Source organism: Macrotis lagotis, chromosome X (genome assembly GCF_037893015.1).
Source record: "Macrotis lagotis isolate mMagLag1 chromosome X, bilby.v1.9.chrom.fasta, whole genome shotgun sequence".
Taxonomy (NCBI): domain Eukaryota; kingdom Metazoa; phylum Chordata; class Mammalia; order Peramelemorphia; family Peramelidae; genus Macrotis; species Macrotis lagotis.
In genome coordinates, this window is record NC_133666.1 from 612,870,299 (window position 1) to 612,891,626 (window position 21,328).

A 21,328-nucleotide genomic window follows, 5' to 3' on the forward strand; every position below is an offset into this window, starting at 1 on the left:
CAAAAACTAAAAAAAAAAAAAACCAAACACAAAAAACTAGTAACTCAGTGACTGCAAACTGAGTCAAATAAAAAAAATGAATTTTTCTAAAGGATTACCTAAACACCTAAAACAAATGAAATAAAAGATAAAAATCAAATAAGAGCTCTTGAAGAAAAAGAAAAACAGCTTAGAAGGGAATGCAATAAACTATAACCAAGTAATGTTAGCCCTGAAAGCTACTTCATAAGTCAAGGAATATTAGAACAAAAATAGAAGATTGAAAAAACTAGATTAACAATAGCATGTATTTGGCACTTTAGATTTGCAAAGCATTTGATAAATATCTTATTTTCATTTGACCCTCAGAACAATTCTGGGAGGTAGGTGATCTTATTATCACCATTTTATAGATGAGCAAACTGAAGGAGAGAGGTTAAAAGACCCAGCCACTAATGTCAGAGGCATTATTTGAAATTGAGATCTGGGCTAAAAACCAGTCAAGAAGAGATAATTATACTCTCTGAAAACCATGATTAAAAAAAAAAGTCTGGACACTATTTGACAAGATATAGTAAATGAAAATTGCCCAGGTCTATTACACCCAGAAGACAAAATAAAGATTTAAAGAAGTCAAACAACACATTAACAATGCCAAAAAGAAAAGTTCCAGAATATCAAAACCAAAATCCATGAAAGAAAAAATACTGTAAACATCCAGAAAGAAGCAGTTCAAGCACCAAGGAACTAGCTAGCTGGGTTCACATAAGACTTGGCTGTTTCTACTAAAAACCAGAGATCAGAAAGTATAATATTCCAAAAGAAAAAAAGGCAACTAAAAATAATGTATTTCATAAAACCAAATATAATTCTAAATGAGGGAAAATGGACTTTTAATGGAATAGAGGGGCTTTCAAATATTCTGATGAAAAAGCCAGAACTGCCTAAGAATAATGAATGATAAATCCAAGAGTCTAAGGAAACTTAGAAACTTATGTGAGCAATTAATAGAAGGGACCATATGATGAAATCATGCTATTATTTAATTAGGAAAGAAAAAAAAAATCAATGACCCCTCAGTACCTTATTTAATGTATTCAAAGAACATTAAAGAAGTTAAATAAGAAAAGCAGAAGTCCTGGGAATAGATTAAAACCAGAGAAAAAAGAAAAACAGTCAATATTAACCTCTTAACTAGGGACAGTAATAAACAGTAGGGAATACAAAAATCCTGACATTCTAGTAGGAAAGATGACATGTGAACAATTATAAACATGTAAGATATCTTCAAAGTAAATAGGAGGTAATCTTAGGGGAAGGGATGGGGTATACTGGGAAAGGTATCTTTCAGTAAAATTTGAGGGGAACACTAATTTGGAAAGGAGTGAGTAGAATATATTTCCACTAGTTAAGGAAAATCATAAGTCACAAGCAAAATAAAGGTCCTGATCCTAAAGGAGGACAAAAAAGAACAAAAAGGTAAAAATATAAATAAATAAAATCAAAGAACTATAATGGGTGGGTGGGTGGGGAACAGGGGAAAAGAAGGCTACCAACAGGGAATGGATGAATACACTTTTGAAATGGAATGCAATGAAATATTAAAGTAATGGAATATAAAAAAGATATGACTTCAGAAAATCCTGGATAGCTCAAACTATTTCACAATAAAATGATGTATGAATGTAATGGAATACTTCTGTGCATTAAGAAATGATGAGGGGCGGCTAGGTGGTGCAGTGGATAAAGCATCAGCCCTGGAGTCAGGAGTACCTGGGTTCAAATCTGGTCTCAGACACTTAATTACCTAGCTGTGTGGCCTTGGGCAAGCCACTTAACCCCATTTGCCCTGCAAAAAAACCTAAAAAAAAAAAAAAAAAGAAATGATGAACAGGCTGATTTCAGAAAAACCTGGAAAGACTTGTACAATTTGATGCAAAAGTGAAATGAGCAAAACCAAGAAAACAATGTATACAGTATACAGCTAGATTGTATGAATATTATTCATATAAAGAACTGATGGACTCTAAATGCAGATTTAATTATATTTTCTTCAATTACTTTCTTCTTTCTTGGGGTTATTTTCAAGTTTCGATCTGTTTCTTTTTCCACAACTGAGATTAATATGGAAATGTTATATATGACAGCACATGTAAAAACTGTATCCAACTACCTATCATTTTTAAGAAGAGGGGAAGGAAAGGAAGGAGACAAAAATCTAAAATTCAAAATCTTGTAAAAAATGCAAAAATTTGCACGCTATGTAATTGAGGAAAAATACTACTTTAAAAAAAAGTAAAGCTTTAAATTAACAGTATTTGAATGGAATTGCCTTTGTCCTTTGAAATCCCTGCATTGTTAATATATAGTGATTCCAAAAAAGAGATTAAAATAAACATTTTTAAAAGAAAAAACAATGAAATAAGCAAAACCCAGACTACAATCTATACAAGGACATTGTAAAGAAAATTTTGAAAGACTAAAGAACTCTCCCCATAGGACTAATAAAAACATGTTACATATTTTGACATAGATATAGTATGACTTCCTTTTGCTAGAGTATGATTTTTGCTTAAAAAAAGGGTTCTATTTTCCACTCAAATTTTTAATTGGAACACGAGAGGGTTAGCAATATTACTGTCCTAAGAACTATCCTAAGAACCATTTTAAATTATGTAGCAAGGAGTACAGATAAAGCAAGTTTTGAAAGTAATATGTTGCATATAAAGATTCTTAAAGGAATATTTCATGAAATGGAAATTTATAGCTTCTTTTCATATAACATTGTATTTACATTTTTAGTGTGTAAATTCATTTTTTTAGAATTTAAGAACTTCAAACCCATGTTCTGACTCTAAATCTAATGTGTACAGAATAAAGTGTAACTCAGGGATTTTTTAATCAAATGAAAAGTAATTATAAAAGCTAAAACAATTTCAATTATATTAGATAGCTTTCTGTGAAAATAAAATCAACTAGGATAAAAGGGAAAGCATTAGAATGGGGGGGGGATCTTTGCATCCATTACCTTGATAACAGTCTCATACATTTAAAACCAAATGCCATTTCCTAAAGAATAAGGATCAAAGATCAGAAAAAGCAAAAAAGGACACTCTCAAGGTATCTCTTAAAAACTTGGCATTGATTGGGAGACACTGGCACAGGACCAAAAAGCATGTAATGCCCTCGTCAGAGAGAGGATGAGCAAAGCAAAAAAGAAGTAACTCAAAGGAAATGTGATTTGTACAAGGTTGTACAGAATCCACTCCAGTCATTTACAATGTACAATAAGCTCAAGGACTAGTTGTTCATATATTCAAAAGTTCATAGACTATTTGTGTCTGATCTGTGGTAGAGCATTCTGAGCTCATATTGGTCTGATCAGCCACAGCAGAACGCAATGTAAGACTAACATAATAATGTTGCTTGGTCCTCTTTGAGAATAAAGGATAACAAACAAAAAAGAACAGCAAGCTATATTTCTCCAAAACACTGAGAAATGTGTACCAAAATATTTCTGGGATTTCACTTTCAAAGTCAGCAATTGGAGGTGATGGAGTTGTAGAAAGGTATACACACAGTGTCCTTGGAGCTGAGAACTGGTACAAGCATTCTAGAAAGCAATTTTGAATTATGCAAAGGAAGTGACTACCCTTTGAATTGAGCATATTCCCCAAGGAGCTCAATGATCAAAGGAAAGATCCTTAGACAGCAGAACTGGAAACCAAGTAAATATCCTTCAACTGGGGAAAAACTAAATAAACTGTGGTATATGAATTTAATGGAAGATACAAGAAGGTATGAACAAACTCACATGAACTGATGCAAAGTGAAGAATGCAAAACCAAGAAAATATGCAATGACTACAACAATATGAATGGAAATAATTACAAAAATAGAAACTGATAGCTATAAAGATATAATGACCATACTTGGCTCATGAGATATGAAAAGGCACTACTTCCTTATTTCTTAAGGAAATAGGGAAGGGACCAGCAAGATTGGAATACTGTATAGACTGTCAAGACTTTTATATGCTGATTAGTTCTTCTGAGCTGTTTATTCTGTTATATAAAAAAAGGTTCTCTAGGACGTGGAAGAAAGGGACATAGGGGAAATATAATTCACGTAAAAAAATTAACTGAAAAAGTTAAAAAAGTTATTTAACATAAGCAGTATATAATCAGTATAATTAAATACCCACTTCAAATCTTTTATGTTACAATGACTGTCATCTAAAGGTAATAAGAAATGACATTACCTTTGAATTGAACAATGTGAAGAGCATAACACATTCTCTGTAAGAAAAAAAGGTGTTATTTTCTTCCAAACTGAAATAATTATGGATAGTTCTGGGGCAGAAGTTAGTTCTACCTTTAATGCTCTTTCTCTTAAGTATACACAATTACAATGTTTTAAGTCTGAGATTGCTACAGATTGTAAATTGATAATAAGGTTGAACCCATGGTTATCCATAAAACAGGGGCACAAAAAAGGTAGAACAGCCACTCAGCTTCTAGCTCAACCTCTATATCTATAGTCCCTATTTATAAAATGAACTCAAAAGTAACTTCTAGACCAGCAGCATTCCTAAGTGATAATTCACCAGAAAAACCAATTTCATCCATGTGAAGATGGTAGTATGCATATCTATGTGTTTTAACCCTAACTTTATTGCTTTAAAAATTGAAACATTTTACATAAATTGTAACTAATCTCCTAAAGTATTATTAAAGTATTTTTACTTTAAAAAGGAAAGATGACTGGATTTGAATTTCCAGGGAAAAATCCAGGTTCAGTAGATTTTTACAAATAGGATCATTTTGTACAGCTCATCTTCTATTTGTCCTATGATACTTTTTGCCCCTGTTCTATGTTCTTTTGGCTATCAGGGTAATTTCTCAGGTTTAAAGAGGAAAGAACCTTATAAAAGCAGCACTGCATGGGGGAAAAAAAAGACAGTTTCAAGTCCCATATTTCATAATTGTTGGCATAATGAGTATCAGATAGTTATTAACTATTACCAAGTTAATGCCACTACACTAGGTTTATGGGAAATCAAAGATCAAAAAATTAACAAGCACTCACCCCCCCCAGCTGTCCTCCAAAAAAACAAAACCCTCAAAAATAGTCCCTGACCTAAAGCAGTTTACATTCTATTTTGCCAAACATCACCTCAGCATTAGTAAATACAAAGAACAAAGAAAATACAAGTCGGGGTAGCCAGGTGGTACAATGAATAGAGCATTGACCCTGGATTCAGGAGGACCTGAGTTCAAATCTGCCTTCAAACAATAATTACCTAGCAGTGGCACCTTGGGCAAGTCACTTAACCCCACTACCTTGCTAAAACAAAAGAAAAGAAAAGAAAAGAAAAGAAAAGAAAAGAAAAGAAAAGAAAATACAAGTTAATAGAAAGAGTGGAAGGGAGGGGAGGGGAGGGGATGGGAGTAGGGAAGGCAAAGAAGGAAAAGGGGAAGATCAGCAAAAAAGAGATGGTTTGGAGGAAGCTAGAAGTAAGTTAGAAAGGAGTAGTGAGGAGAAAGTGGAATCTAGGCATAGGGGAAGTTGAGAATAAAAGTTGAGAAATGACATGTCACCCATGAGTAATAGCAAGTAGGTTAGATTAGCTTGCTCTTGTTTGGGACTCTCCATGACATATGAAGTTTTCGTGGGAAAGATACTAGAGTAATTTGCTATTTCCTTCTTCAGATCATTTGACAGATGAGAAAATTGAGGCAAACGGGGCGGCTAGGTGGTGTAGTGGATAAAGCACCAGCCCGGGAGTCAGGAGCACCTGGGTTCAAATCAGGTCTCAGACACTTAATTACCTAGCTGTGTGGCCTTGGGCAAGCCACTTAACCCCATTTGCCTTGCAAAAGAAAAAAGAAAAAAAAGAAAATTGAGGTAAACTTAGTTAAGTGACTTGCCCAGGATCACACAGTTACTAAGATTCTATAGTCACTTGAACTACAGGAAGAGGAGTCTTCCTGATACCAGCTCCAGTGCTCTATCCACTGCACCACAAAGAGAGCAAATGAAGGGCAGAACTGTGTTAAAGTATGGAAAAGTAGGCTGATAACATGATTGTGGAGGATTTCAAATTATAAAAAGATTGTATTTTATCCTAGAGGCAAAAAGAAGTCAGAGCAACTATTTGAGCAGATCCAGTAACATGGTAAGAAGACCTGTGGTTTAAGAAAAGTAAGCATCCATTCCTCAACTAATAAATGATCAAAAGATATGAACAATTTTCATAAGATTATTAATGCTATCTATGGTCACTGATTGGAGAAATGCAAATTAGAACAATTCTGAGGTAAATTTTGTACTATTAAATTGGCTAATAGGAAAGAAAAGGAAAACGGCAAATGCTGGAGGGAATAAAGGGAAAATTAGACATTAATGCACTGCTGTAGGAGTTAGGAAATGATTCAATCATTTTGAAGAGCAATTTGGAACTATGCTTAAAGGACTATAAAACCATGCATCCCTTTGACTTAGCAATGCCATTACTAGGTCTGTATTCCAAAAGAGATGAAAAAAGGGGAGGAAAAAGACATATGTATAAAAACATTTATAGCTGCTCTTTTCTGGTGGCAAGGAACTAGAAATTAAGGGGATGCCATCAGTTGGGAAATAGCTAAACAAATTGTGGATTATGATTGCAGATGCAATGTGAAATATACTGTGTACAAAAGTAACAGTAAATTGTAAGATGACCAGCAGTGACTGACTTAGCTTTTCTCAGCAGTGTTGTGACCCAAGACAACTCTGAAGGACTTAATTAAGCTATCAACTTCTTCAAATCTCAATTTTCTTATCCATAATATGAGATAATATTAACACTGACTACAAAGCATAAATAAAAATTATATAATAGTAAATGCACTATATAAATGTAAACTATTATTTATATTTTTAAGAATCTGACAGTTTTATTTTTTTAGGTTTTTGCAAGGCAAATGGGGTTAAGTGGCTTGCCCAAGGCCACACAGCTAGGTAATTATTAAGTGTCTGAGACTGGATTTGAACCCAGGTACTCCTGACTCCAGGACCGGTGCTTTATCCACTGTGCCACCTAGCCGCCCCAATATGACAACTAAAAGAGTTAGAGGTTCAGTGGATAGAGCATGGGCCTAAAGTAAAGAAGACCTGAATTCAAAACCTTCCTCGGATACTTGCTAATTATGTGTTCCTGGGCAAGTCACTTAACTTCTAAATGCCAGAGAAAAGGATTCACTGGTTCCAATGCAGAAAGAAATGACAAATCACTACTCTAGTATCTTTGTAAAGAAAATCCCATGAACAGATATGGTCCACAGAGTCACTAAGAGTCAGACAGGACTACACAACAGCTCTGATCTACAGCACTGCACAGACTCTTAAAATAAAAGAATTTAAATGCTTGCTAAAACTAATTTCATCAGAAAATATGTAAATTTTTAACCTTTAGAGTTAAAATATAAAGGAGAGGCTTCTCTCTTTTTGGTCCATAACACCTTGTCAGGAACAGATCAACCTATATTTCAAATGGTGTTCTATATAAAGTAAGTTACGAAACAGTTCAGTAATCATCAAATAGGTTAAGTTTGAGCTTATTTTTAGAAATAATCACTTTTTAAAAATCCTAAATCGTGTAAATTTCTGTCTAAGTCTTTCCTACTACCTATTATATTCTCCCACAGTAAAAGCATGACTTGGTTAAACCTTTTTAAACTCTAGTCTAGACCATACACTAGATCAAGGACTCTGAACTATCCTGTCAGGGCAGTTTGGTGAAATCTATGAATCCCTTCTTTGCAAAATATTTTTAAAAACATAAAATACATAGTTACAAAGGGAACTTGTTATATTGAAACAATTATTTAAAAAAATTTATCTTTAAAATTCACAGACCCAACTTTAAGAACCTGCTTGAAAGGAACAAACATATGATTCGTTGGACACAATCTTGCTTAAAAACAATGATCTGGGGCAGCTAGGTGGCATAGTGAACAGAGCACTGGCCTTGGAGTCAGGAGTACCTGGGTTCAAATCCAACCTCAGACACTTGATAATTACCTAGCTGTGTGGCCTTGGGAAAGCCACTTAACCCCATTGCCTTGAAAAATCTAAAAAAAAAAAAGCAAACAAAAAACCCCCCAACAATGATCTTCTTTTACTCCTTTAAACAGAAAGAGAATATATATATATATTTACACACACACAAACACACTCACACAGTACTATGGTGTTTGCTATAGCATTACACTACAAGCAACTGACACTCCCAAAATATTCTCACAAAATTTGTATAAAAGGAACTTTTTTAGTCAACTCTGTATAGTTCAGTTCATGAAAAACAATGGAAAATATAACTATAGTAAAAGGATCATATAAATTTCAAGTATCCAATGTTATGGAAATACCTTCCTATCTGCAGTCATAAAAATGGATTGTGTTAGATTTTACTAAACTTTTGGAAACTCCATAATGTCATTAAATTTGTACATAATAACACAGTCTAGCATCATCCAAACCAACAAAGCCCAGTGAACATCATAGAGGTTTAATAAATGTTTGTCAAATTTAACTGTCCAAACTTTCTGGACTTTTAAGTCTGAATTTTTAAAAATTTAACTTAATATTAATTTCTTTTAAGTCTGATTTTTTTTATTAAAGATTTTGAGTTTAATAATTCCCCCCCAATCTTACTTCCCTCCCCCCACAGAAAGCAATTATCAGTCTTTACTTTGTTTCAAGTCTGTTATTTTTTTTTTTAGGTTTTTGCAAGGCAAATGGGGTTAAAGTGGCTTGCCCAAGGCCACACAGCTAGGTAATTATTAAGTGTCTGAGACCCTGAGACTGGATGAACCCAGGTCCTCCTGACTCCAAGGCTGGTGCTTTATCCACTACACCACCTAGCCGCCCCTCAATTCTGATTTTTTTTAAATTTAATTTAATATTAATTTCTATGGGACTTTCAACTAGAAATATTAGGAAGGAAAGACACAAGCATTTATTAAGCAGCTACTACATGCTCCGCCTTACAAATATCATATCTGAGCCTCACCACAACCCTGGGAGGCAGGTACTATTATTAGCCCCATTTTACAATTAAGGAAACTGAGGCACAGTGAAATTAAGTGATATTGTTCATGTATGTACTGAATGAACTCGATAACTCAGGTCTTCCTGAACTTTTGTGTATTACAGGGAAAACTTTTTCAAAACAGAGATTAAAGCAATTACTAGAGACTAGATGACTAAAGAATAATTAATTTCTTTAGCATTGCAAACATTAGTACAGCTAATCAAGCTGTCAAATGCCCTTTCCTCCCTAATCTTATCAATATATTACCACTGCAATCCCCTTTCTTTGGTCTTGATTATCTTCTTCTAACTGGTCTCTTTGCCTCCATTCTCTCTCCTAATTCACCATTCTCACTGCCACCAGTCATTTTTTTCTAATATACAGAACTGATTTTCATCATTTCTCCACCTCAAAGTTTTCACTGACACAACTCCCCTACCCCCTCCCATTACCTAACCAAATAAAACATTTGAATCAATTATCATTGGATGACACTACAGTTTAGGATATTTGGAACAGGTTAAATAAATTATCAATGGGTCTACTCTACCTAGGAAGGGTGAATAGTTTTTAAATGCCAAGAACTGCTCTATTTTGGGTTCCACATTGTTCAACATTTGTATCAGTTATTGAAAACACAAATGGCATGCTTGTCAAATTGATAGATGACATGAAGCTTAGAGGGCCAGCTAATGTGCTGGATACAATAGTCCAAATCTAAAAAAAAAAAAAATCTCAATCTTGAACAAGATAATAAGAATCCCTTTAAAATTGCAAATTCTACACATGAGGTCCAAAAAATTAACTTCACAAATGCAGGATGGGAGAGGCTAAACTGGAAGAGTTATATGAAAAAGATTTTGGAGTTTTATTAGACCACCAAGCTCAATGAATCATTAGTGTGATATGACAACCAGAAGAGCCAATACTAGACTATAATGAAACAAAATGTATAGCCTTGTCTTGGGTTGCTCCAGATCTTTGACAAACTGTGATACAATTATGTGATTAACTTGTTACTAAATTATAAGAAATGAAGACTATGAAGCATAAAGAGAAACATAGAAAAACAAACTCATGCAAGGTGAAATAATCAAAACCAGAAAAACAATATATACTATAACAATGTTAGTAAAAAGAACTGAAAAATGGAAACTATTTGCTAATGTGATTTCAATGACCAAGTTCCATCTTTCCCTCCTCATTGGAAGGCTGTATACTAATAATGCTGATTGATATATTGCTTAATTTTAATGAACTCCTTTTTTTATTCTTTAATACAAGGTTTGACTTGCATTGGTAGGGTATGTTGAGAAGTGAGAATAGTTTAAAAACAATCAATAGAAATTTTAAAAAACAAGAAGAAAGAATGGAAGAGTAGGCAAATTATTTCATCACACACAGTGAGTTCCAGGATTAAAACTTAACCCTTTTTGATTACTCTCGTTTTCCCCTTATCAGTTAAAATTATTTTTAGTCTATTAATTTATTATCAGTATATGATTCTTTGTAAAGAACAGAACTGAGTCTATATTAAGTACTCAATAAGGACCTTGTGACTGATTCAGTTCACTCCTGTAAACTTTCTTAAACAACATATGCAAATACTGGTATAGTTAGCCTTAGTAAGGACTATATTACAAAATGATGGGACTTAGAAGTTGGAATGGAACTTGAAGATCAATCATCTATGCCAAAGCACACACTTCACATTAAGAAACAGAGCCAGAAAATTAAAATGACCTGCTCAAATTTGCCCAGCTTTGAAATAGCAGAACAAAGTCCTAAACCCAAGAATCTCTGGTTTCCCCCATCAGGTACTCTTTTTCTTCCCCTGAATGAAGACTGAAACTGGAAGGGCAGCTAGGTGGCACAGTGGATAGCGCACTGCCCTGGAGTCAGGAATACCTGAGTTCAAATCCGACCTCAGATGCTTAATTACCTAGCTGTGTAGTCTTGCACAAGCCACTTAACCCCATTGCCTTGCAAAAAAACCAAACAAACCCTGAACCTTAGATGCTCCATGTCAAATGATACTTCAGGATTCACTGAGATCTTAATCAAGTCCATATAAACTAGGCAATGGATGCTCTTATTTTCCCATTATATAAAATAATCAATCTACCACCTTCCAGGGATTGACAAATTTTTACAATGGTATATTATCAATACTTTTTTTTTGGGGGGGGGGTCTATTCCTGAGGCTATAAACCTGAGTCTATAAACATTTAAAATTATTTAAAAAGCCATTTACCAACAAGGTTACTATTTAATAGAGTAAAGACTAAGCATTAAGAAAAGTCCTGGGGCAGCTAGGTGGTGCAGTGGATAGAGCACTGGCCCTGTAATCAGGAGTACCTGAGTTCAAATCCGGCCTCAGACACTTAATTACCTAAGATGTGTGGCCTTGGGCAAGCCACTTAACTCCATTGGCCAGCAAAACAAACAAACAAAAAACTTAAAAAAATAAAAAGTCCAAAAAAAATTTCTCTTTCAAAAAACATTTTGAAACTGTCAAATTCTAAAAGATATTGTCCCACAAATTTTAGTGCAGTAATTAAACAAATCTAGATTATGGACACCTTGCTTTCTGCCACGGGGGAGGGAAGGAGTGATTTTTGATTATGTATTTAGTCACTGCAAGAGATTAGAACATTTACACTCCAGTCTCCTTCCTTTCCTTTTACATCACTCCTCTTGTCAGAGTTTCATTATGGAAAACTCCTCATGAAAAGCTTAAAACTAGTAAGGAGAACAAGAGAAATAGGATTATAAGGAAATCAACAAGCATTTAGCAAGCACTGAAGATATGAAAATTACCAAAAAATTATTCCTGCCTTAAGGAGTCTATAAGGGACATGTTATGAAAATAGATCAGAGAAAGGAGAGAATACTAATCAAAGGGATCAGAAAAAACTTCCCCAAAGGAACTATTTGTACAAAAATATTTACAGTAGCTGTTTGTAGTAGCAAAGAATTGCAAATTCTGAGGAATGGCTGAACAAATAGTGGTATATATGATTATGATGAAAATGAAAATGAAATTCTATTGTCCTATTACGAAATGATGAACAAGATTAAAAACCTGGGAAAACTTATGTGAACTGATGCAAAGTGAAGTGAACAGTAGCAGCAATAATGTTCAATGATCAACTGTGAATGACTTAGCTATTCTCAGCAATACAATGGTCTAAGGCAACCCAAAGGATTAATGATGAAAAATGCTATCCACCTTTAGAGAAAGAACTGATGGGAGTCTGAAAGCAGATCAAAGCATATCATTTTTCACTATTTTTTTCACAGTTTCTTTTTTTTGGGGGGGAGGTCTGTTTTATAATATGACTAATATGGAAATGTTTTGCATGAATGCACATGTATGACCTATATCAAATTGCTTATTGATTCAAAGGATGGAGAGAAGTTGGAACTCAGTATTTTAAAAAATGAATGTTAAAAATTGCTTTTACCTACCTTTGGGGAAAACAAATTTAAGGGCAGGGGAGAAAACTCCACAGGAATTGGTACATAAGGGTTTCTTGAAAAAAGTTGGGTATTTTAGAAAGCAGAGATGAAAAGGGTATGTATTCCAGGTATGGGGAACAAATAATGGAGCAGAAGATGTAATGTCAATGTGAAGAAACTCCAAATAAACTAATTTGACTGGAATAAAGAAAATGTAATAGGAAATAAACATGGAAAGGTAGATTGGAGTCAAATTGTAAAGGTTTTTAAGTGACTAACAATTTGTATTTTCTTTACCCTGATGGTAGGAGGGAACCTCTCAAAGTTCTTCAACAGGGAGTATTATAACACATTCAAATTCATGCTTTAGGATTAAAATTGTCAGCTTTGGAAGATATAGTAGAGAAAGTCTGAAAATTAGGCATTCAATTAAAAGGTTGCTGCAATGACCAATAGGTGAAGAGGGCCTAAATTATAGTGGTGGTCCCTGCATGGAGAAAAATGGACAATATGCAAGAAGCACCTTCAAAAGAATACCATTTGCTAATTGGTTGAATACAAGGAAAGACTGTATGATCCAGTAAAAGATAACTTTAGGGTTTTTTACCTAGAGATAACCAATGGCAGAGCTCTCAACAGAAAAAAAATCCATAGGGTTCAGGAGGTTTCATTTCCCAACTTTTCACAGTTTAAGATGTCAGGCAATTAATGATGAAGAATGATACTTAATAACATGTAAATATAATACAATATAAAGTGTCAAAATACATAGGAGAGGGACAAAGTACTATGAGAAAAGGCTTTGAACTAGCCTTTGAATCTTGAAGCAAGCCTTCAAAACACATTTATTTCTCATGCTCCCTAGGACAGCAATTGTCAAATAGTACTTCAGTTAACATTCACAAATCAAACGAACACACACACACACACACACACACACACACACACACACACAGAGCTTTTGAAAGTGGGATTCTTATGATAACCATTAGCCATTATACATGTTGTTTACAATCACCCCAGTCCTAACCAATTCACCTCACTCAACCATGTCAGGCTAACAAGACACCAGAAAGGAATTTGTAAAAAATCACTAGGCCTAGCCCCTCTTTTTATGAAGGAGACACCAAAGCCCAAAGTTTAAGTGACTTACACAAGGTCATAATGTTAAATGGTATTCTCATAACCTGTTCTTGCACAACATAGAAAATAAGTTTTTGGACTATATATATGATAGAATGAAGAGAGTATATAGGACAAAAGGTTGGTGGTTACAGCAAAAAGCTAATCTATCTAACCTAAAAAAAAACCAAATTAATCCTTTCCTTACCAATATTCTGCTTGATAATAAATCAATTACACATACTATTTCAAAATCAGGAAACCAAAGTATAAGATTCAATGCCCTATTTTCCATACATTCTCCATTTATAAATGCATGCTAGCCTTCAATTACTCAGCACTATCCCTTCCCTATAGACCTGTACAGATCAATATTGCTTAATTCCTCACCTAAAAGAGTGTCTCCCCCTCCACCCCATAACTTTCCTGCTCTGTTCCTTATGCTTGACAAATAAACATTTCCTGACCCATTCTCCAGTTCTAGAAAATAATTATGTCAAATGGGGAGATGGTTCAAAACCTGCAGCACTAACTTTCCACCAATTATAATCTACCCTTTGTAGGGCATACAAATACACATGGTGGGTAGTTGACTGAATACTAACATACAAGAAATGGGATCACAGATCCAATCATAAATCCTCACTCCTCTTCCTCACATAGTATATTATACTCCATATCTCCCTTCTGTCTTTGCAATGCTTATATGACTCTAGAGTAAGATGCTCTCAACTCCTTACCTCTGTCCTCTGGGAACCTAGGATTTCTTTCAAGACTCAGTTCAAGCTCCTTCTGTATGAGGCCTTTCCTGGTTTCTGCCATCTGCTATCCTGTCTTTCCCCTAAGGTTACCTTTTATCTGCATGCTATGTTTTGTATATCCTATATCTACATATGTGCATGTTATCTCCCCCATTTAATGTAAGCTCCTTGAAGGGGAGAACATTTCACTTTTGTCTTTGTATTCTCAATACCTGGCACAATGTCTGCCAAACAAATAAACATGCACTTAAAATATTTTGTTGATTGATTGGATTCATATACCTAGAGCAGGAAAAGACTTCACTTATCTCCCTCATTTTATGAATGAGGAAATTTGAACCTAAGATTAAGTAATCTGGTGATAGGCAGAATTTGAACCCAGACCCTTGGATTTCAGAGCCAGTTTAATTGATAGGCGATTCATTTAGCAAGAATAAGGGCAAATATGGCCTTGGTACCCACAGAATGATCAAAGTTTCCTAAATGTTAGGTTTCCTCCTATGGAGGATCCATGGGAGGACACAGTTAAAAATCAAACAGGCTAAGATAGGGATGAATTGTGATTTGCACCAAAGAAATGCAATCACAGATCCATTTAAGGATGTCACCCCAGTACCTGCCACATTACAATACACATAAGAATTTTAGAGATCAAGTCCAACCTTCATTGCAAAAGGGAAAAAGAGGGATAAGAAAAGAAGTTAAAACTGCAACATTAAAATTAATGCAAAGTGACTTCATATTTGTAATAGGTTTTGCATTTCTTGCATTTTCAAAGGACGAGAGAAATGCAAGGAAGGGAGAGTATATTTAGAACCAAAAACAAAATAAGTTCCTTTGATTCTACCCAAGAGACAACAACCCAAGAGATCCAAGGTTGTGTTTCCTTATCCCTGGATTCTTTGAATTCATTTCATAGTCTGTAGCTAATATTCTCATATTCTCTCTCTCTCTCTCTCTCTCTCCTTTCAGTAACCAAAGGAAGAGTTAGACTCTAAATCCTTACTTACATCAAGAGACTTCAATCCTTCACATCAACCAGGAACCTGCCCCACCTTCCTAACACTTCCCTTCCTTGACCCCCTTTCCTATCTTTGTCTATAATTTTTTTGGTATGCACAAAAACCCCTATCACCCATAGCCTATTTCTAGATTCTCCTATCTTGTCACCTCTAAATCTTACTGCTTTCTTAGAATTTTTCTTCTTTTATAATTAATACTTGTTAAATACCCTTTATTGGTTAAATTACCTTATTTAACCCATAGAACCTTAATATTTCTTAGTGGTTTTTATTAATTTCATCAAATAAGAACCTATAGTTTGTCCGTTTGCAATTTCCCATACTATGCATCTTTTCTGGCCTGGGGCATCAGAGAGAGGTAGAACAGAGTCACTGAGGAGCTGAATATATAGGCAAAAACACTTGGATTATGGAACAGCAGGAATGTCCTAAGGTTTCACTTGTTTGAGTGTTAGAAAATTCAGGATTGAATCTTCTGAACAGCATTGAGAATAAGTCAGATATTTTCCTTCATATTAACTGTCTTAGTTTCAGCAGCATCTCTTGTTTAAGTATGAAAATATTGTCACCAAGTAATGGTGGTAGAGAAAAATAAGCACCTATTTTTGTCTATAATTTGAGAAATTTGGACAAATAAATGTATTTGAAATAAATTTGAGTTTTAACAATGTAGTGACCCTATTTCAACTTGAATTATAATCTTTTTTTCAGTTTTTAAAGGTTGATATTCTTTTAGACTTAGATGTTATATGCTAGAAATTTGAACCAACATTTATTCAGCCTTTTAATGATTATAGATAGTTGCATTCAAAGGAACTGGAAAAATGTGTAGAACACAGGACTTACCCTGGCTAGGATATAATGGGGGAAGGAGATGGGACTTGGATTTGCTTACTTAAGGGCAAGTTAACTTATCCTAGTCTGCAGTATGTTAGTATGCCAGTCTTTAAGGGGAAAAAAGGCTCTTGCTGGGGAAGATCCCGTCAGACAACTGGAAATAATGTGAACTAGCCCCCTTTGCAGGTCACTGAAGTAAAAGATGAGGGGGGGACAGGCAATGCAAGGCTGTTTCAGAGGTAGAAGTGGAGAAAGCAGCTGTTGGAGGGGGGAATAGAGAAGAAAGTCTCCTAGCAGGGCCAGAGGAAGAGGTGGCAAGTAGTTAAGAAAAATGTTTTGGAGAGGGGACACAATAGGGCAGGCAGTAGTGAAGACTGGAGGCACTGAAGGCAGTGGAGAAGGGGGAGTCAGGAAAATGGTGGGGAAGGTTCCATACTGCGGGGTTTTGGAAGAGGGAAGAAGGCAGAAAACTACACACTTTAAGGACTGGGGGGGGGGGGGAGACAACAGGCAGTGGAGACTGGAGGGCTGTCTATGAGGCTTTACAGTGCAAGGGGTGGGGAGAGCAGGCAGTGGAGACGGCTCTGCATCTGGGGAAGGGGAAACTAGGCGGGCAGTGAGTGGAGCAACTGGGCTATAGTGGAGGAAGGCTCCACTGCAGGGGTGGGGAGCGCAGTGAGCAAGAAGGGGGGCAGGAGGGCAGGTTCCCCTGCAGCAGCGCGGGAGGTGGGGCTTTAGAGAAGGCTCTGCGGCAGTGGCTGGGAGGGGGGCCAGTGGAGAAGGGGGTGCGTGGAGAAGACTCCACTGCAGGGGTAAGTGGGGGCAGTGAAGAAATCCCCGTTTGGAGGGTCTGGAAGGAGCAGGGATGGGGGGGCATGGAGGAGGCTCCACTGTGGGGGGCATGGAGGGGGCTCCACTGGGGGGCACGGAGGAGGCTCCACTGTGGGGGGCACAGAGGAGGCTCCACGGGGGGGCAAAGAGGAGGCTCCACGGGGGGGCAAAGAGGAGGCTCCACTGTGAGGGGCATAGAGGAGGCTCCACGGGGGGGGCACAGAGGAGGCTCCACTGTGGGGGGCACAGAGGAGGCTCCACTGTGGGGGGCACAGAGGAGGCTCCACTGTAGGGGGCATAGAGGAGGCTCCACGGGGGGGGCACAGAGGAGACTCCACTGTAGGGGGCACAGAGGAGGCTCCACGGGGGGGGCATAGAGGAGGCTCCACAGGGGACACGGAGGAGGCTCCACTGGGGGGTCATGGAGGGGGCTCCACTGGGGGGCACGGAGGAGGCTCCACGGGGGGCACGGAGGAGGCTCCACGGGGGGCACAGAGGAGGCTCCATGGGGGCACAGAGGAGGCTCCACGGGGGGCACAGAGGAGGCTCCACGGGGGGCACAGAGGAGGCTCCACGGGGGGCACAGAGGAGGCTCCATGGGGGCACGGAGGAGGCTCCACGGGGGGCACGGAGGAGGCTCCCCGCGGGGCCTCGGAGAAGACGCACCTTCACCTGCGGGGGCTGCGCCGCGGGGGGCGCGGGGCCGCGGGGCCGCGGGGGGCGCGGGGCCGCATCCACGCGCGCAGGGACGCGCTCACACACGCGCGCTCACACAGGCGCGCACCCCCGGCCGGGGGCGAGGCCCGGCCGGACCGAAGGACGGCCGGCCGGCCGGGGGCAGGGCGGGCCGCGGCGGCCGCTTACCTGTCTCCTGCGGCCGCGCTGGGTCACAGCCGAGGCGGGCGGCGGGCAGAGGCGGCTCCGCGGACACCCGGCCGCGGGCCGAGGCCGGCAGGGCAGCCCCGGGGCGGCGGCGGCGGCGGCGGCGGCGGCGGGACGGCGGGGGCTGCGCGGGGCTCGGCCGCTCGCTCGGGCCGTCGGCGGTCGGTGAGAGCGCGCGCCCGGCGCCGGGGGGAGGAGCGGCGGGGGCGGGGAGGAGCGGCGGCGGCGGCGGCGGCGGAGGCGGCGGCGCGGCTCCCGAGGCTGCGGCCGGCGCGCGGGGACAACGCCGCTTTATCGGGTCGGAAACAGCCGCTCCGCGCCGCTTCCGCTGACGCAGCGCCAGCCCCTGCGCCTCCTCATGACTATGCAGCAGCCGCCGCGGGCCGCGCGGGGGAGGGGGCGCGAAGACGGGGCGGGGCCTCGGCCCGCGGGCCCCGCCCCCGCCCCCGGCCCCGCCCCGCCCCCGGCTCGGCCTCGTCCATTGGCCCCGCCGTGCGGGCGGCCCCGCCCCCGCGCCCCCGCCCCGGCCTCGGAGCCCCCCCCGCAACCCCCAAACGCTTCACCTGCGGGGGAGCGAGCCCCGCCCCCGGCGTGTTCCTTCACACACACGCGCGCGCGCACACGCCCATTTCACACACGCACACGCACACGCGCAGGCGGGCGGCCTCCCTGCCTGAAGGCATCCTGCCCGCAGCACCCACGGCCCTCCTTAGACTAGCCCCGCCCCGCGGCCCCCTCCCGGGCCGGGCTCCGGCCGCCGCTCACAAAGCCCCTCTTGCAGCGCAGGCCGGGCCCGCTCCCCAGGCCCCCCGCCGCCCTTATCTGCTGCCCCGCGGAGGCTGGCTCCGGCCCCTCCGGGAGCACCCACGGCCCCTCCTCCCGCACGCTTCTTGGGGCCAAGGGCGCCCGGACAGACCGCTGGGAGACGAAGTGGGATGTACTTGGGGCGATCCAAATAAGCGCTCCGGTCGTGCTGCAAACTGGCTGGACTCGGAGTCAAGGTGACCTGGGGTTGATAAGTAACTCGCCTGCTGTGGATCTGGGGCAAATCGCTCAGTCCCTTGGGGGACTTAGTTTCCTGACCGGTGAAACCGGGACAATAGCAGTCTGTCCTGCCAACTTCAGAGTGCGGGACTCAGACCATCTTATGGATTCGATAGTGCCTTGAAAAGTTCTATTTTGTTTTTAAATGTAAAGTATCAGAAAAAACAAAGCACCACAGGTGTCTCATTAGGTCACCTCCAACGTGCCTTATATAGTATTTAATGTATAAAATTAATGTCCTAGTTCATCATTCGTAGGTTTAGGCTGAAATAAATCGGGTCTAACCTTCAAATCTTGCATACGGAGAAACTGAGGTGTTCAGAGTGTGATGACTTCAGGTCACATAGCTAATAAGCAGAAACGAATAGGAAGCCAGTCTTCTGGCCCCAACTACAATTCTCTTTGTACTACAGATAATTGCCTTATTTGTATCATCTAATTATACCTAGGAGCCTGCAACATGCACATTTGGTGTCACAAAAGTCTTAGTGCAGTTTTCAGCTTCCCGAAGGCAGATGAGAGAACCTGGTCTTGTGCATAGCCACTCACAGAAGCAAGCACACATATACTCCCCTACACAATAAACTCCGGTGACTCCCTGTCACCTCCAGAATCAAATATAAAATGTTCAGGCATGCAAAAGCCTTCATAACCTTCTCTCTCCCCCATATCCCCCACCTTTTCTGTACACCTTCCTCTCCCTTCTCCATAACAGTACTTTGAGATCCACTGACACCTGCCTCCTCGTGTTCTTCAAAAACACTTTGTTTCTTAGAAATGTATTTTCTCAGACTGTCCCTCATCCCTAGAATCTTCTCCCCTCTCAACACTACTTCCTGGCTTCCCTGGGTTCTTTCAACAACCAGATAAAATCCTATTCTTCCACAGGAAGGCTCCCCCATCCCTCTTAATTCTAGTGTTCCGTTTTTCTTTCAGTTTGTCTTGAATATAGCTTACAGTTGTATATTCTTATTTGCACTGTCTCCCCCATTAGATTGTGAGCTCTTTGGGGACAGGGACTATCTTTTGCCTTTTTTTTTTAATATCCCAGAGGCTTAGCCTGGGGTGCCTGACATATAGTAGGCACTTATTGACTAACTTTTGGAACCCCATGTGTATATGAATTCAGATAACTTCCCATTTTATTTGAAATTGCATGAATTTGTTATAATGTGTACATTCACCCACCTAATACTAAAATTCTCCAAAGCCTCTTGTGACCCCCAAGTTCTCTTAGGCTGCATCCCAAGATAGTGGAGGCAGGCTCTAACAGGTCCTATCATGCTGATAGACCCATGACTAAATATGTTTCTATCATCGAACGATGACCAGTTAAGTGCAAAGATGAGCATGATCAGATGGTTGACCACAAGAAGAGTAATTTTTTGGATCCCAAAAACTCCTGAAAATGACCTCTTAAAGTATGAAACACCAGGCATCTGATTCAATGGAAGGAACATCTGCATGAGGGAAGTAAACATTTAAAGTTTTGTCTGCACAAAAATATGTGGCCCACAGACTGGGAACCTTTCTATTAGCCCACCCTGCCTTTCTTCAGAAAGGTGACAGTATGGTTGAACTGGTAGACTTGCAGTCTTAGAAGACCTGAACTCAAATCCTCCCTCAAACACATCAACATCGTCATCATCATCATCATTCCCATCAATATGATCCTGTCTATAAGTGCTTTACAAACATCATCTCATTTTGTTTTCGAGACAATTCTAGGAATAAAGTACAACTATTATTTCTATTTTAATGCTACCAATAACAATAGCTAACATTTCTATGATGCCTATTAAGTGACCAAGCTAAGAACTTTACAAATATTATCTCATTTGATCTTTATATGACCCTGGAAAGTAGATATTATTAATATCTCCATTTTACAGATGAGGAAACTAAGTCAAATAGCCAGTCACATGACTTGCCCAGGGAGACAGAACTAATAAGTGTATGAGGCTTGATTTGAATTCAGATCTTCCTGACTCCAGGCTGGGTATTCTAACCACCTTAACATAAGGTGCTTAAGCCATAGAATGCAGTGTAAATCAATTCATCTCTGTCCTCCTCAATTTCCTCATCTACAAATGGGGACATATGTAAAATGTGTTGTAAATCTTAAAGTGCTAAATATAAGCTCTTATTTTTATGGAACTATTGATCTTGTGGAAATAGATAGTTTGTAAAATAGTTTACAGATCTATTTATTCTATTGAATGTAGATTGTCTCTTTGAGCCTAAATTACTCTGTGGGGGTAAGGATTTACAGTTATTATTACTATTATTATTATTATTATTATTATTATTAT

The 21,328-nt window shown here is 39.5% G+C and overlaps 1 protein-coding gene across 3 annotated transcripts in view; it reads right to left on the bottom strand.

Annotated features, from left to right (window-relative positions):
* Positions 1-18,907, bottom strand: part of SLC45A4 (solute carrier family 45 member 4) — a 126,398-nt gene extending 107,491 nt beyond the window's left edge. Inside the window, exon 1 of one of the 3 annotated variants that reach the window (XM_074202768.1) lies at positions 18,889-18,907. The gene's annotated coding sequence lies outside the window, so the exon portion shown is untranslated. Of the gene's footprint in view, positions 1-17,954; positions 18,055-18,888 lie in introns of those variants that run through there. The other 2 variants (XM_074202766.1, XM_074202769.1) reach the window with 2 other exon arrangements.
* Between the last annotated feature and the right edge of the window lie 2,421 nt (positions 18,908-21,328).